This window comes from Sus scrofa, chromosome 6 (genome assembly GCF_054392235.1).
Source record: "Sus scrofa isolate SSC_HxYL_T2T_F1_AM1 chromosome 6, Sscrofa_HxYL_maternal_Yorkshire_Landrace_v2.0, whole genome shotgun sequence".
Lineage (NCBI taxonomy): Eukaryota > Metazoa > Chordata > Mammalia > Artiodactyla > Suidae > Sus > Sus scrofa.
The window spans coordinates 93,526,326-93,538,737 of record NC_139388.1 but is presented as its reverse complement, the minus strand read 5'-3'; the positions used below and the strand labels follow the sequence as shown (position 1 = coordinate 93,538,737).

Here is a 12,412-nt window from a genome sequence, read left to right as displayed (position 1 = left end):
TCCTGCAGTGACAGAGGCCTCTCCCCATCCACCCTCACCCTGGCTCTATGGTCCAAGGGCATCTGTAACATACGGGAATCTCGGTTTCCCCTTCCACTGCCCAACAGCTAGCTCCCTCTGAGCCCTTGGGGCCTTCAATGCTTAGCTCTTGGAGTTCCTGTCATGGCACAGTGGTTAACTAATCCAACTAGGAACCATGAGGTTGCAGGTTCGATCCCTGGCCTTGCTCAGTGGGTTAAGGACCCGGCATTGCTATGGCTCTGGCGTAGGCCAGCAGCAACAGCTCTGATTAGACCCCTAGCCTGGGAACCTCCACATGCCGCAGGAGCGGCCCTAGAAAAGGCAAAAAAAAAATGCTTAGCTCTCAACTCCTGCCCCTCCACCACAGTGCTTCCTCCACTTGTGTCCCCTACAGAGTCCAGATCCCCCAGGGCTCAGGCTTTCTTTGTCCAGAGGACCTGCAGGCCCCTCCATCATGAGAAAACCCATCTGTCCCTAAAACGATTAAGAGCACAGGCTTCAGAATCTGACAGGCTTGGGTTTGAATCCCTGTTCAGCAACCTCCTTGCTGAATCGCCTTGGACAAGTGACTTCATTTCTCTGAGCTCCAGCTTTCCCATCTGTAAAATGGGGGCAATAATAGCTTCGAGCTTTCTAAAGACAGTTGGAGGACAAATGAATTAATCAATGTAAAGGGTTTAGCCTAGCGTTTATCTCTGCATTATCTCTGCTACCATCCCCCAGGCAAGCAGCCTCAAGCAGAGAGCCTCTCTGGCCCTTACTCTCAACATCTGGAAACCCCAGGTCCTATCACTTCTGCCACCTCCTTGGCAGTGTCTCTGCAGCTGCCACTCCTCTCCACTCCCACAGCCCTCACCCTGTTCCCAGCCCTCACCTCATCACCTCTTCCCTGGATTACTGCAACAGTCTCCAGACTGTTCTATGAGCTTCCACTCTCCCCACTCCACCCCCCAACCTGTCCAGCCTGCACCTTCCATCTTCCTTCCACACACCACTTTAGTAGCTCCTCCCCTGCTCAGACACCTTCACTGGCTCCCTATGGCCTACAGACTCCAGTCTCTCTGCTCACCTTGCATTCTTTTCCGCATCCTTTCACAGACCAGTCAAATAAGCACTCAAGCCCCAGTCCCATTCCTAAGCCTTTGTGACAGCAAAGGCTGAGTCCAGGGAAGCCTCAGCAGAAGTAAAACCCAAGGGAATGAAGTTTGCATTTCACAATGGAACGTTTTCTCCTCCCAAGCACAAAGAAGACGCCTCAACTACTTTTCTTTCCAACCTCCATACCCAGTCTCAACCCCATGCCCTTGCTCATGACCATACGCCAGAGCTGAAATGCATCCCTGCCCAGGTTCTCTCGTTTAATCCACAATTCAGGACTAAATCCAACCTTACAGTTACTTCAACGACCAAGTTGAGACCAGCTCCCTAGTTTTCTAAAACTGACCCCAAGCCAAAGGCCTTTTAATATATAGCCTAGAACATTCCCCAGCCCCCACATTTACTTCTGTGTTGCCTTGACACTGCTTTCTCTTTTTTTAGGAACACCTGTAAAGCCTGGTTGACCCTTGAGTTCCAGCAGGAACTGAAAGAGCACAAGGGCTGCTAGAAGCCCCAGGCCACTTCCATAGGACCAGCAGGCAAAAGACTGTAAACACAGCCCTCTTAATCTCTCTCTCCCCCACCACAAATGGTCACAAGTCTGGACCCACAGTTAGTTCTCAGGAAACCATCAGATTAGAGTGGCAGATGAAGATCCCCAGCCCCAGCCCCACCCTCTCAGTGCAGATTCCAAGAAGAGAGACAGGTGGGCACGGCCTGGATTTCAGGATTACTGGGACAAGGAGACTAGATGAAGATCCAGAAGGCTCTCATCAACACATCTTAGGAGGAGCCTCAAAAAGCCTACCAGAATTTACTTAACCCTTTTCCTACTAATCATGATTAATCTTCAAAGCACTGCAGGCAATGACCTTGGACAAGCCCACCTTCTCTAGACCTCAGTCTCTTTAACTATGAAATGGCTAGCCAGAACTGAAGCGTCCCAAGAAACCTAAGCTAAGCCACCCTAATTTCACAGACGGTCCTCCTCTAGGAGCCAGGTCCAGAGAAGGGAAAGCAATTTGCTCAAGGTCACAGAGCCCATACCAGAGCCACAATGAGAACCCAGACCCCTTAATTCCCAGCTTCGGCCCTTTCTATCAACCTCTGCGTTGAGGGATGAGATCATCAGGCTCAATTCAGAACCTCTAGGAATGTGGGCCACCCTAGGTAGACATGGGTGGATTCTCCCACCACAGCTGGGAAGCGCCCCAAGCCACCTTCTCCAGGATTCTCTCAATCCCAAGGACCAGCAGATACTCAGTTCTGTTGGAGACCCCTTATCTCGTGGGGCGGGGTGGGGGTAGGGGGCGGGGGGGGGGGGGGGGACGACGTCCCTGCCCCTACCCCATGTCTTGATTCATCAGGTGAAGGAACTAGACACTCTCGTCAGGCCCTCCTCCAACTCCCTTTAGTATCTGGGCATACCCTAAACCGCCACACCCGCTGGGGGAAACCAGGAATCCGAGCTCCCACAGCGCTTGGGTTAGAGGCCTTCCCCATTCTGCCCCCTCCCCCCCTTAGAGGACGGAATGTGACCTGCGGAGGGATCCCGCAGCACGCCGGGAAGGGCTGCGTTCCAGCTGGGTGGCTGCACTGAAAGGGGGGAGAGATGCGGCAGCGACCACGGGGAGCGCGGCTGGGGGGAAGGGGGACAGAGAGAGCCATCAGCGGATGGGGGTGGGGAGGGAGCCCAGAGAACCAGTCCGACTCCCGGTCACGCCAGATGGAGGCGGCTCGAGTCTCCAGCCCCTTGTTTCCTGCTTCTCCCCTCCACCTTTGTCTCCCCTCCCTCCTGCAAACTTTCAGCCTTTCAGTGGGGGCTAAAGCCTGGGGAACAAGTGTGTATAAGTGCTTTAGGGTCTGTCTCTGAGCCTAAGTGTGAGCCTGGCTGGTTGTATAGTTTGAACCTGTGTGTACATACGTGTGCCTAAGACGCTGGACAACTGTACCTACATGGCTGTGTCTGAATCTGCGCGTGCGGTGTAGCTCGTGTGGCTGTGTAAACCATATACATAGGTATATGTACCTGTCACAGGATCTGTGAGCCCCACAGCGATGGCGTGGGTGTGAATGTGTATATGATTTTTTCTGCATGTCGGTACATCGGAGTGGGTGTTATGTATGTGACCGTGTAAATTCTGAACATGTACCCGTGCCTGCCCGTGGGTATTCGTGCGTACATGTGCCTCTGTGTGCATGTGAGGGGTGGGGTCTGTGCGGGGGATTCCCGCCCCCCCCCCACACTCACACCCATCAAGCCCCGGGAGGGGGCAGCAGCGGCGGCGGCGGCTGCGGCTGGGAGACCCTCCTCCCCGCCTGCCCCGCCCCCACTCCCAACCCCTACCTGCCGGCCGCTTCGCCGACCGCCCGAACCGCCAGAAGCTGCGGGCCCGGGGGCCGCTGGGGGCCTTCCTCTTGTGGTGTGAGTTGCCCATGGTGGGCGCGGGAGCCGGCGCGGGAACCCTAGAGAAGCCCAACCAGCCCGGCCTCCGGGCCCGCAGCCACAGGAGGGAGGCAGAGAGAAGCGCGGGCGGCCACCGCAGGCGCCCCCAGCCCCAGCTCGGCCACGCCCCCGAGCTCTGCGGCCAATGGCCGGGCCGGGGCGGGACCGGTAGGGGGGCGGGGCCTGGCGCACGTCCCGTTGGCTCCACCCCTCCTAGGACCTGGGAGACCTGCTGAGCCGCCCCGCCCAGAACGCTCTGGGAAAGGCTGGGCCTGTCCAGGTGGGGCCGACGGATCACTCGCTCTCCCAGCCCAGGAGCTGCCTCAGGACTGTAGAACCAGGAGAACTAGGGGCGCGGGCTCCAGGTCTGGAGCCTTGCTGCTGCTAAGGCCCACCCACCACCACCCCGTGAGTGTCACAGGTCTGTGTATCTCCTATCTCTGTTTGTACAAATATATCTGTCTGACGGTATTTCTGCAGTAATGGTGTTCAAAATGTTAGAACCCTCTTATATAGTACTTACTGTGATAATTGCTTTCATGCATTACTTCATTTCATTCACAAAACAATTCTATAAGGTAAGTACTTTTATCATCCCCACTTTACAGATGGGAAAACAGGTTCCATAAAGTCAAATGATTAGCCCAGAGTCAAAAGGCATTAAGCTACACAGCCAGTACTCAAACCTAGACTGACTCCAATACCCATTGCTCCAGGCTACCCACACCTTCACTTTGCCTTTGCCTCTGTATGACCTTGAATGAGGGCATGTAATTGAGCATTTGTAATTGTGTGTTTGAATGTGGCTGTGTAGTTGTGTATCTGTGACCCTGAATGTGTGGATTCCTCTCCGTGTAATCATCTGTGTGTGACTGCATGCCTGTATCCATATAATTGAGTTTGTTTACATAGGTTTGGATGTGTGCTTTTGTGTCTCTGCCTATGTAATTGTGACTCTCTCCAGAGGTGGCTGAATATCAGTGATTTTTTTTAAATATATATATATATGTATATATATATATATTTTTTTTTTGTCTTTTTGCTATTTCTTTGGGCCGCTTCCGCGGCATATGGAGGTTCCCAGGCTAGGGGTCGAATCGGAGCTGTAGCCACCGGCCTACCCAGAGCCATAGCAACGCAGGATCCGAGCCGAGTCTGCGACCTACACCACAGCTCACAGCAACGCCAGATCCTTAACCCACTGAGCAAGGGCAGGGACCGAACCCGCAACCTCATGGTTCCTAGTCGGATTCGTTAACCACTGAGCCACGACAGGAACTCCAATATCAGTGATTTTTGTGTATTTAAGTGTATAGCAGTCTGCCTGTGTGCATATAAGTGAAAATGTCTCTAAGACTGTGTAATTGCATGTGTTTTTGTGAATCAGTATGACTGTACAACTGTCTGTTGATATACCCATAACTACATGGGGGGGTATAATGGAGCATATGGTAAACATACATGAAACCACCCATCTATGTGCATCTGTGGAGTTATGTGCCCCTCTCTCATTTCCCCTATACAAGTCCTTGTTTTTCAAACCCCAGGCCAAGCTACACCTCTTCTGAAAGCCTTCCAGGTTGCTCCAGGCCCCTTACAAGTGTCCTTGCCTCCAGGGACCTGCCCAGGACCCCACATCAGGGCAGTGAGTCTCCTTTTCCATCATCACTCTGCTGTCTCTCCAACCAGAGCTATCATGGTGTACAGTTTGATGGGCTAGGACTCCACAGCCCTGGGTTCTAATCCCCTTTTGGCCTTCTGCCACCTGGAAAAGTCCCTCCCCTACACCACACTTATGCCCAGTAGCTCCAAGATGCCCTGTTCCCTCCCTGCAAAATGGAAGAGTTAAAGCTGATCCACATCCTCCCTAAGGGTCTCTTGCTAAGAGACTGAGGTTGACAACAGTACAGTCCCTTAGGGACTTGCATTTTATTCACCCACCCAGAAAAGAGTTGTTGAGCATACACTATATAGCACTCTGTGCACACCAGGCTCCCTGCTTTGCACAAGAGAGTCCTAATGTCAGAGCTGGATGAGGTCTCAGGGATCTGCTAGCTCTATTCCCTTCATTTACAGGTGGGGACCCTGAGGCCCATAAAGGGGAAAGATGGTATGGGGAAGCAGAGAGAAAAGCCAAGGGTAAAGTCCCAATCCCTTGGCATGAACTGAGAGGACAGGCATGCAAAGAGCTTAGAAGGCTGTCTGGCATGCAGCGGGTGCCTTGGCCTTCACAGGAGACCTTGCAGGAGCTGCCCCCGCCCACCAGTTCAGCCTCATCTCTGACCACACCCTTCTCATTCTCAGAGCTCCAGCCACATAAAACTGCTTGCCATGCCCCCAGGCCTCACACAAGCTCCTTTCTCTTCCAACTTTGCCTGGTCCCCAAAGCCCTGCTCAACAGTGTCCTCCCCCAGCTCAGTTCTCCAGGCTCCCCCAACACCCTGTGTGACACCATCCCAGCACTTGTCTCACGACCTCCCCATTCCAACCTGAAAACAAGTTCCTCTAGGACAGTGATCCTCTCTTGGTAGCCCCAGGCTCAGCACAGGGCTGAGGTAGTTGAACAGAAACTGGTGGACATAGTGATGATGGCACTTGAGTACGGATGGAGGTGAAGAGGCACAGGCAGGGAGCCCAGGGCACTCTCCCAGTCCTCCATTCTTTCACTGCAACGTGTGCTGGCTCCAGGATCCAGGAGGAAGAGTACTACCATGAACCAAGTGCATGGGAGAGCCTGAGATAAGACCGATGGGAAGAAGTAGGTGGTATGGAAGGCGCATGGAGCAGAACTCCTGGAACCATAAGGCAAACAAGTGAGTGTCTCATGACCCTCCTGGCAAATAGTAGTAAAGGCTAGGGGCTTGGAGGAAAGGGTGTCCTTAAGCAGAGAGGAGGCCCTACTTAGAATAGACCCCACCAGCAGCCTCCTGGGAAGCATGCACTTTGCCAGAAGATCCAGGGTTTAAACCTTGGCAGACTAAGCTGTCTCCATCTCCCTTCCATGCCAGCACAGAGCACCCATGGATGAATGGGTACCAGGGCTAGGCTGCTGAATCCGGGGGGGGTATAATACTGAAGGAGGTGGACAAAGAGTTCATCCCTCCCACCCAAGGAAGCTGCTTCTACCTACTTCCTTCCCAAGTCAGCCACTGAGGTGGAGGTAGCCATGGGGTCTATAGATGGCAGGTGGAGGTGTGTATACCTGCTCCCCCACCGGACCACATTCACTGCGGCCTAAACTATATATAATGCCTCCTCTCATTAGTTTTCTTTGGCATGTGACAGGCCTGGAGCAGCTGAGACTGCTTTGAGGGGTTGGGGAGAGGGGAATTTCCAAGGGGCAGGTGAGTGACAGCCCCCGCCCTCTGCAGACAACGGAATGTAGATTTTTCTGGCCACCCCCAAAGCAGCAGACCCTTGCTGGCAGCCCTGCTTCAGGGGCAGGAGGTGGGGGGTGGCCCCCCAGCCTGAGGGGGATTTCCAGGAGAACCTGGGCCGCGTGCCATGGGTGGGGACTGGGGGGCCTCCAGGAGGAGGGAGAGGCAGCTGGAACAGGCCCTTGAAGGTGTCGGAGGTAAGGGAGGGGATGGATGAGGCCTTCTTGGCCTCGGCTTCCTGCTCCTCTCTTCCCACCCCTGTTAGAGGCACCTCTCTGGAATGGGATTTTCCATCTGAAGTCAGAACAAAGGAGCAGGGAAGCTGAGGCCAACCTGGCAGGTGTGGGCTCCTGTTCTGCCTCTAACACTGGCTGGCTGTATGACCCTGAGCAAGCCGCTTCCTCCTCTGAGCCTCAGTTGCCCGTGTGTATGTGCCACGAAGGCTCCCTGTGACATCTCAGGCCATCATTTCTGAGCAGCTAGGATCTGGAGATGCCCGTGCTCTGCCAACACTGGATCATTCACCTATCACCCAAAAGCACTTAGTGCCAGGCCCTGTCACCCTGGCTCCTGCCCTTAGGATGTTCAAAACAGTGAGGTATGGCAATCCCTGTGCCCCACTGAACTCAACAGCCAGCTGGTCCCAGCAGGTACCTTCCCTGATTCCAGCTCTACAAATCCCTCAACCCCAGCTTCCCCTCATCCTTCCATTTTAGCTCAAGTGTCACCTCCTGGGGAAGCCATCTCTGACCTCCTTTAGGTATCACTCTGTTCCCTCCTTAGTCCACACTTTTTTTTTTTTGCTTTTTTGGGGCTGCACCTGCAGCATATGGAAGTTCCCAGTCTAGCTGCAGCTGCCAGGTACGAGCCACATCTGTGACCTATGCCAAAGCTTATGACAATACTGGATCCTTAACCCACTGAGCAAGGCCAGGGATCAAACCCACATCCTCATGGATACTACTTGGATTTGTAACCCCTTGAGCCACAACAGGAACTCCCTGGTCCACACTTCTTGACCCTTAATTCCTTGTTCAGTGTCTGCTACCTCGCCTCAAATTGTGAGGTTCATGAGGACTGGGCCCCTGTCTTTCATTCACCCCCAGGACAGGGTCTGGCACACCATAGGTACTTAGTACCTGATAGTAAATACTTACTAAGTATTGGTGGAATAAATCGGTGAGACCCCCTCTCCCATATGGACCCAAGGCAGACAATGCTCATCCCTTCAGAGGGACCTGGCAGAGGTACACCCAAACTAGACTCAACTATGAGAGCCACTCCCCAACTGGATGTATTCCACAGCAGAGGGAGCCCTGCCCACATCCCATCAGTCCAGGCCCCAGGCGAAAGACACTGAGATACCCTTCCCCAAGAAGAAGGTGGCAGGAAAAGCTTAGCCTGTCCAACTCCACATCTCTCAAACACCCTGTTCTAGAGTCTGGGGGCTGTCATTTCCCCGGAGTACTACATAGATGATGATGCTGTACCAGACCTATGAAGATAAGTCCTGGATAGAAAAGGGAAGGGAAGCACATCCTAGGTGTGGGAACAGCACATGCAATAGTGGAGAATGTGGAAATACATGGAGTGTTTATTGACAGGCAAACACATACCACCCTGACCTCAGAAAGGCAAAGTGACCGCTAACCAGAGTGCCTTTGGGTCCTCACTTGGTTTTAGAGCTATACGGGCCCCTTCCTCAACTGGGAGAGTTGGCATTATTCACACCACCTCCTTCTCACCCACCTTCCTTATGGGTCAGATATTCAGGCCACTGGGTCCCAACGTCACACTGGCCAAAGGTAGGCTCTCCTTTCCTGAACACAGCTCCCACCCCCAGGTCCCCAGCCCCTCCCAGCTTGCTCCTCCAGCCCATTCTCAAACACACAGAATTCTAAAATGGTCAGAGCCATTAAACTCCATCTTTGTGAAGACTGAGGAGTGTCTTGCCAAGGAGAGTGGGACAGGACTTGACAAAGCAGAACCCAAACTCAAGGGTCTCTCCATAACCCCATGCCAAGGACAGCTCTCCTGAGTGAGTGGCCAAAGTTCATGGGGTTAAATCTGCTGAGCCTGACAGGGTAGCTGCTAAATTCTCACTATGGGTATTGGAACCATCCCCACCCCCACCCCCACCCCACCCCCAGCCCCTCCCCACTGGCCTGAAGGAAGCTGTATATTCCTTCTCCGGAAACTGGTCCTAAGATTCTGCAGCGGTTACTCCCCAGAGTCAGAAACACATCCAACCTCATCTTCTCTTGTTTGGAGAGTGTGGCCTCTGGAGGCAGGCTGGGGGGCTCTGTCACTGCCCCGCTGTGTTCACCACTTCCGTGCAAGCCAGAACCTCGCCTTTCTTGTCCCAAGTATGTGTGTTACCCTGAACAGTGCCTGACGCTACAGTAAGGAATTTGTCTTTTTCCTATGAATGAAGCTGAGTGACCTTGACTAACTTACTTCCACCCTCTGGGCCTATTTTTTCATCTAAATAGTAATGACTGACCTCCTCCTGCGGTCCTGTGAGGACAGCAAAGAAAGACATTCATGAAAATGCCTGTCAGGCATCTGCTGCGTAGCAGCCCTCTTGTTCCCCTTAAATTAGCCAGCACCCTGCCCTCCTTCCACACTCTGTCTACCTCCTCCAGGAAGCCTCCCCTGATTATCTGCCGGGCTCCAGTCCTGGCATCTGTCCTGGAAACACTTCCTCCCCACATACTTGTCTAGAGTCCAGGTGATATTTCTGTAAAATATGGATTCCTGATTGTTTTTTGGCTTGGTTTTGTTTTTTACTTTTTTTCTTGGGCCTGAGCCCTCCGCTGGACAAAGGTAAGACTCCACGTTCTGTGGATCCCCCTCAGTCACCATCACCATCATCATCAAGGGTATCTGAGGTGGAACCAGTGGGTTGTTTTCCAAACATGGATCAGGATAGACTTAGCTAATGCCCACGTCCTCAGCATCACAGTGGCAGCAACCTGCTGCCATCCAGACCGTGCTCCACAGTTGACAATACACTTACATGTCTGTTATTTCATTTGATCCTTGAAACACCCCTGTAAACCAGGCTTTGTTATCTCTGTTTTACAGATAAGGAAACTGAGGCCTGGAGGGGTTAATAATCTGCCAGTGTCACATGGCCCATGAGGGGCAGACCAGGGCCCAGGAAGGGCTTGTCCTATCAGCCTCAGAGCCCATTCCTTCCAGACTGGGTCCTTACAACTCAAGTGCTTCAACAAACAATAATAGTGACCCCTTACATTACAGAGGTGACTTCACTTTCATCTAATTTTCACATCCTCTCTTGTGAGAATCTTGGAGAGCCAGAAAAGTTCACAGACTCATCAAGGATATGTCCAGCCAGAGGGTCACCCCAATGAGAAGGTCCCCCGTCTTCCAGAGACAGTAATGGAATAAGTGAGGCCACAGAGAACTTGCTTGCCCAGTGTTAATGGGGCTTGCCAACTGCTGAGCCAGGATGTGAACTCTCATTAATTTGTCTGACTCTGATACTCTCACAAACACATTCCCTCACTTTTCTCTGGGCCTCTTCCCTTCTGTAGAATAGGTTGGATGAGAAGATTTTTTTTTTTTTTTTTTTTTTTTGCTTTTTAGGGACACACTCGCAGTATATGGAGGTTCCCAGGCTAGGGGTCGAATCGGAGCTACAGCTGCCGGCCCACACCAGAGCCACAGCAAAGCAAAGCCACACCAAGGCTGATCCGAGCCACATCTGTGACCTACACCACAGCTCAGCTCACGGCAACGCCGGATCCTTAACCTGCTGAGCAAGGCCAGGGATTGGACCCGAAACCTCATGGTTCCTGGTCAGATTTGTTTCTGCTACGCCATGACAGGAACTCCCTGGATGAGAAGATCTTTAAGCCTTACCCCTTGATCTATGTCCTTGGGAGAACCATATAGAAGCGGGATCAGTTTTGGAGGCAGAAGATCCCAGGTGGGCAAATCAATTGCTCACTGTCTCTAAACCTCAGTCCTTTCACCTGCAAATGGGTGCAAATGAGATAATGGATGAGGAGCTCCTGGCACATTAAAAATAATCAATAAATGTCAGACTTCCTCTCTTTCCTTTCTAAGTCTATGCAGGGCAATGAGGAAGCAGGGGAGTCCTGGAAGACAGAGGCTCAAAATCTATCCCAAGCTCAGTTTTCCCATTTATAGTAGGGTATCCAGATTAGGGGAGCCAAGACCTGCATCTATGGCTCTTTGGTCCAACATCTGAGTTGGGGAGATAATTACCTCCCCGAGCAAAGACCCCTGACCTCCCAGGAATTGTCTATGTGTGCCTCTTCCCCATCTCCCCCAATCTCCATTCTAAACAGTTTCCCCAGAAAGAGTTAAGCCTGCTTTGGGCTTCCCCTTCCTGACCAGCAGTGCCAGTGGAGATTAGAGAGATCAGATTTATTTCTCTTAATAAACAGAAAAGAAGTTTGGCCAGGCAGGTGACAAGGAAACAATTGGAATAATAGGAGATTGAAGCAAAAGGCAGCGAGACTTCCTCCAGACGTACCCGGGGCCACCCCCAGACCTGGGGAAACAGCAGCCAGAGGCAGGGAGGTGTTGTCCAAGCACGTGGGCCCAAATCAGGCCGGCTGCTGCCCAGAAAGCCCAGTGCTACCCAATACCAAACACAAGGCAGGCGGAGGCCTACCACTGACCCAGTGACCCCTAACCCAGGCTGCCTAAGCAGACACCTACAGGGTCAGCTTTTCCAGCGCCTGCCTCCAGGCTGGTCTCCCAGGGGGAAAGGGTCCATTGCCCTGGGATATACCATTAGCCTTCTGTCTCCAAGCTTGACAGTCTGACCACAATCCATTCTGCTGCAATTCTGACCCATGCCCCCTTGAGTGACAGGAGGATGACTTCAGAGGGGCAGCCCTGGGACAGGCTTCAGATATTGTTGGGGCTACAGAGCCCTTGGAAAGACCTCTCACACAGACCTTCCCTCAGGGCCTGGCCCAGTCATCTCAGCCCCGGCACCCAACTTCTATTTGTGGCTGGACCGAAGGGGAGCAGGGCGCAGATCCAAAAGGAAGATCAGGCCGGATGCAATCACACAAGAGGCTTTTCACCCTCTTCCTGATCCCTAAAGTGTTCCTTCTAACTCTCCGGAGGAGGAGGCGGTTAAAGGACACTGGGAGGGTAAACACAGGCAGAATGGGATGGGCCCGACGTACACCGCCATTTCCTCACCTCTGGCAATGCAGCAGGAGCACAGGCAAAGTAGACTTCCTAGGACAGCAGGCCCCAAGGGAGCCCCACCCTCTAGCAGAGACTCATTCCCTCCCTCTCCAACAGGAGACAGAAACAGAGAGGAAGATGAGGGAAGGACCAAGCCAAGTGGCCAGAAGAAAACGGACCCCAGCAGGGATGGGCCAGGTCAGCCACCCTTCCCCTCAGGCTGCCATCCATCAGGTGGAAGGCGCCTAGAGGCAGGGGATTAATTGTAGTG

General features: G+C 52.9%; 1 protein-coding gene across 5 annotated transcripts in view; it reads right to left on the bottom strand.

The window, feature by feature from the left end:
* NHSL3 (NHS like 3) overlaps nt 1-12,412 on the bottom strand; it is a 61,922-nt gene that overhangs the window by 15,165 nt on the left and 34,345 nt on the right. The window contains exons 1-2 of one of the 5 annotated variants that reach the window (XM_084963687.1): nt 3,628-3,684; nt 3,467-3,504 (exon numbers count right to left, since the gene is read on the bottom strand). The exons of the other annotated variants lie outside the window; for them this stretch is intronic. The gene's annotated coding sequence lies outside the window, so the exon portion shown is untranslated. Of the gene's footprint in view, nt 1-3,466; nt 3,505-3,627; nt 3,685-12,412 lie in introns of those variants that run through there. 5 annotated transcript variants of the gene reach the window in all.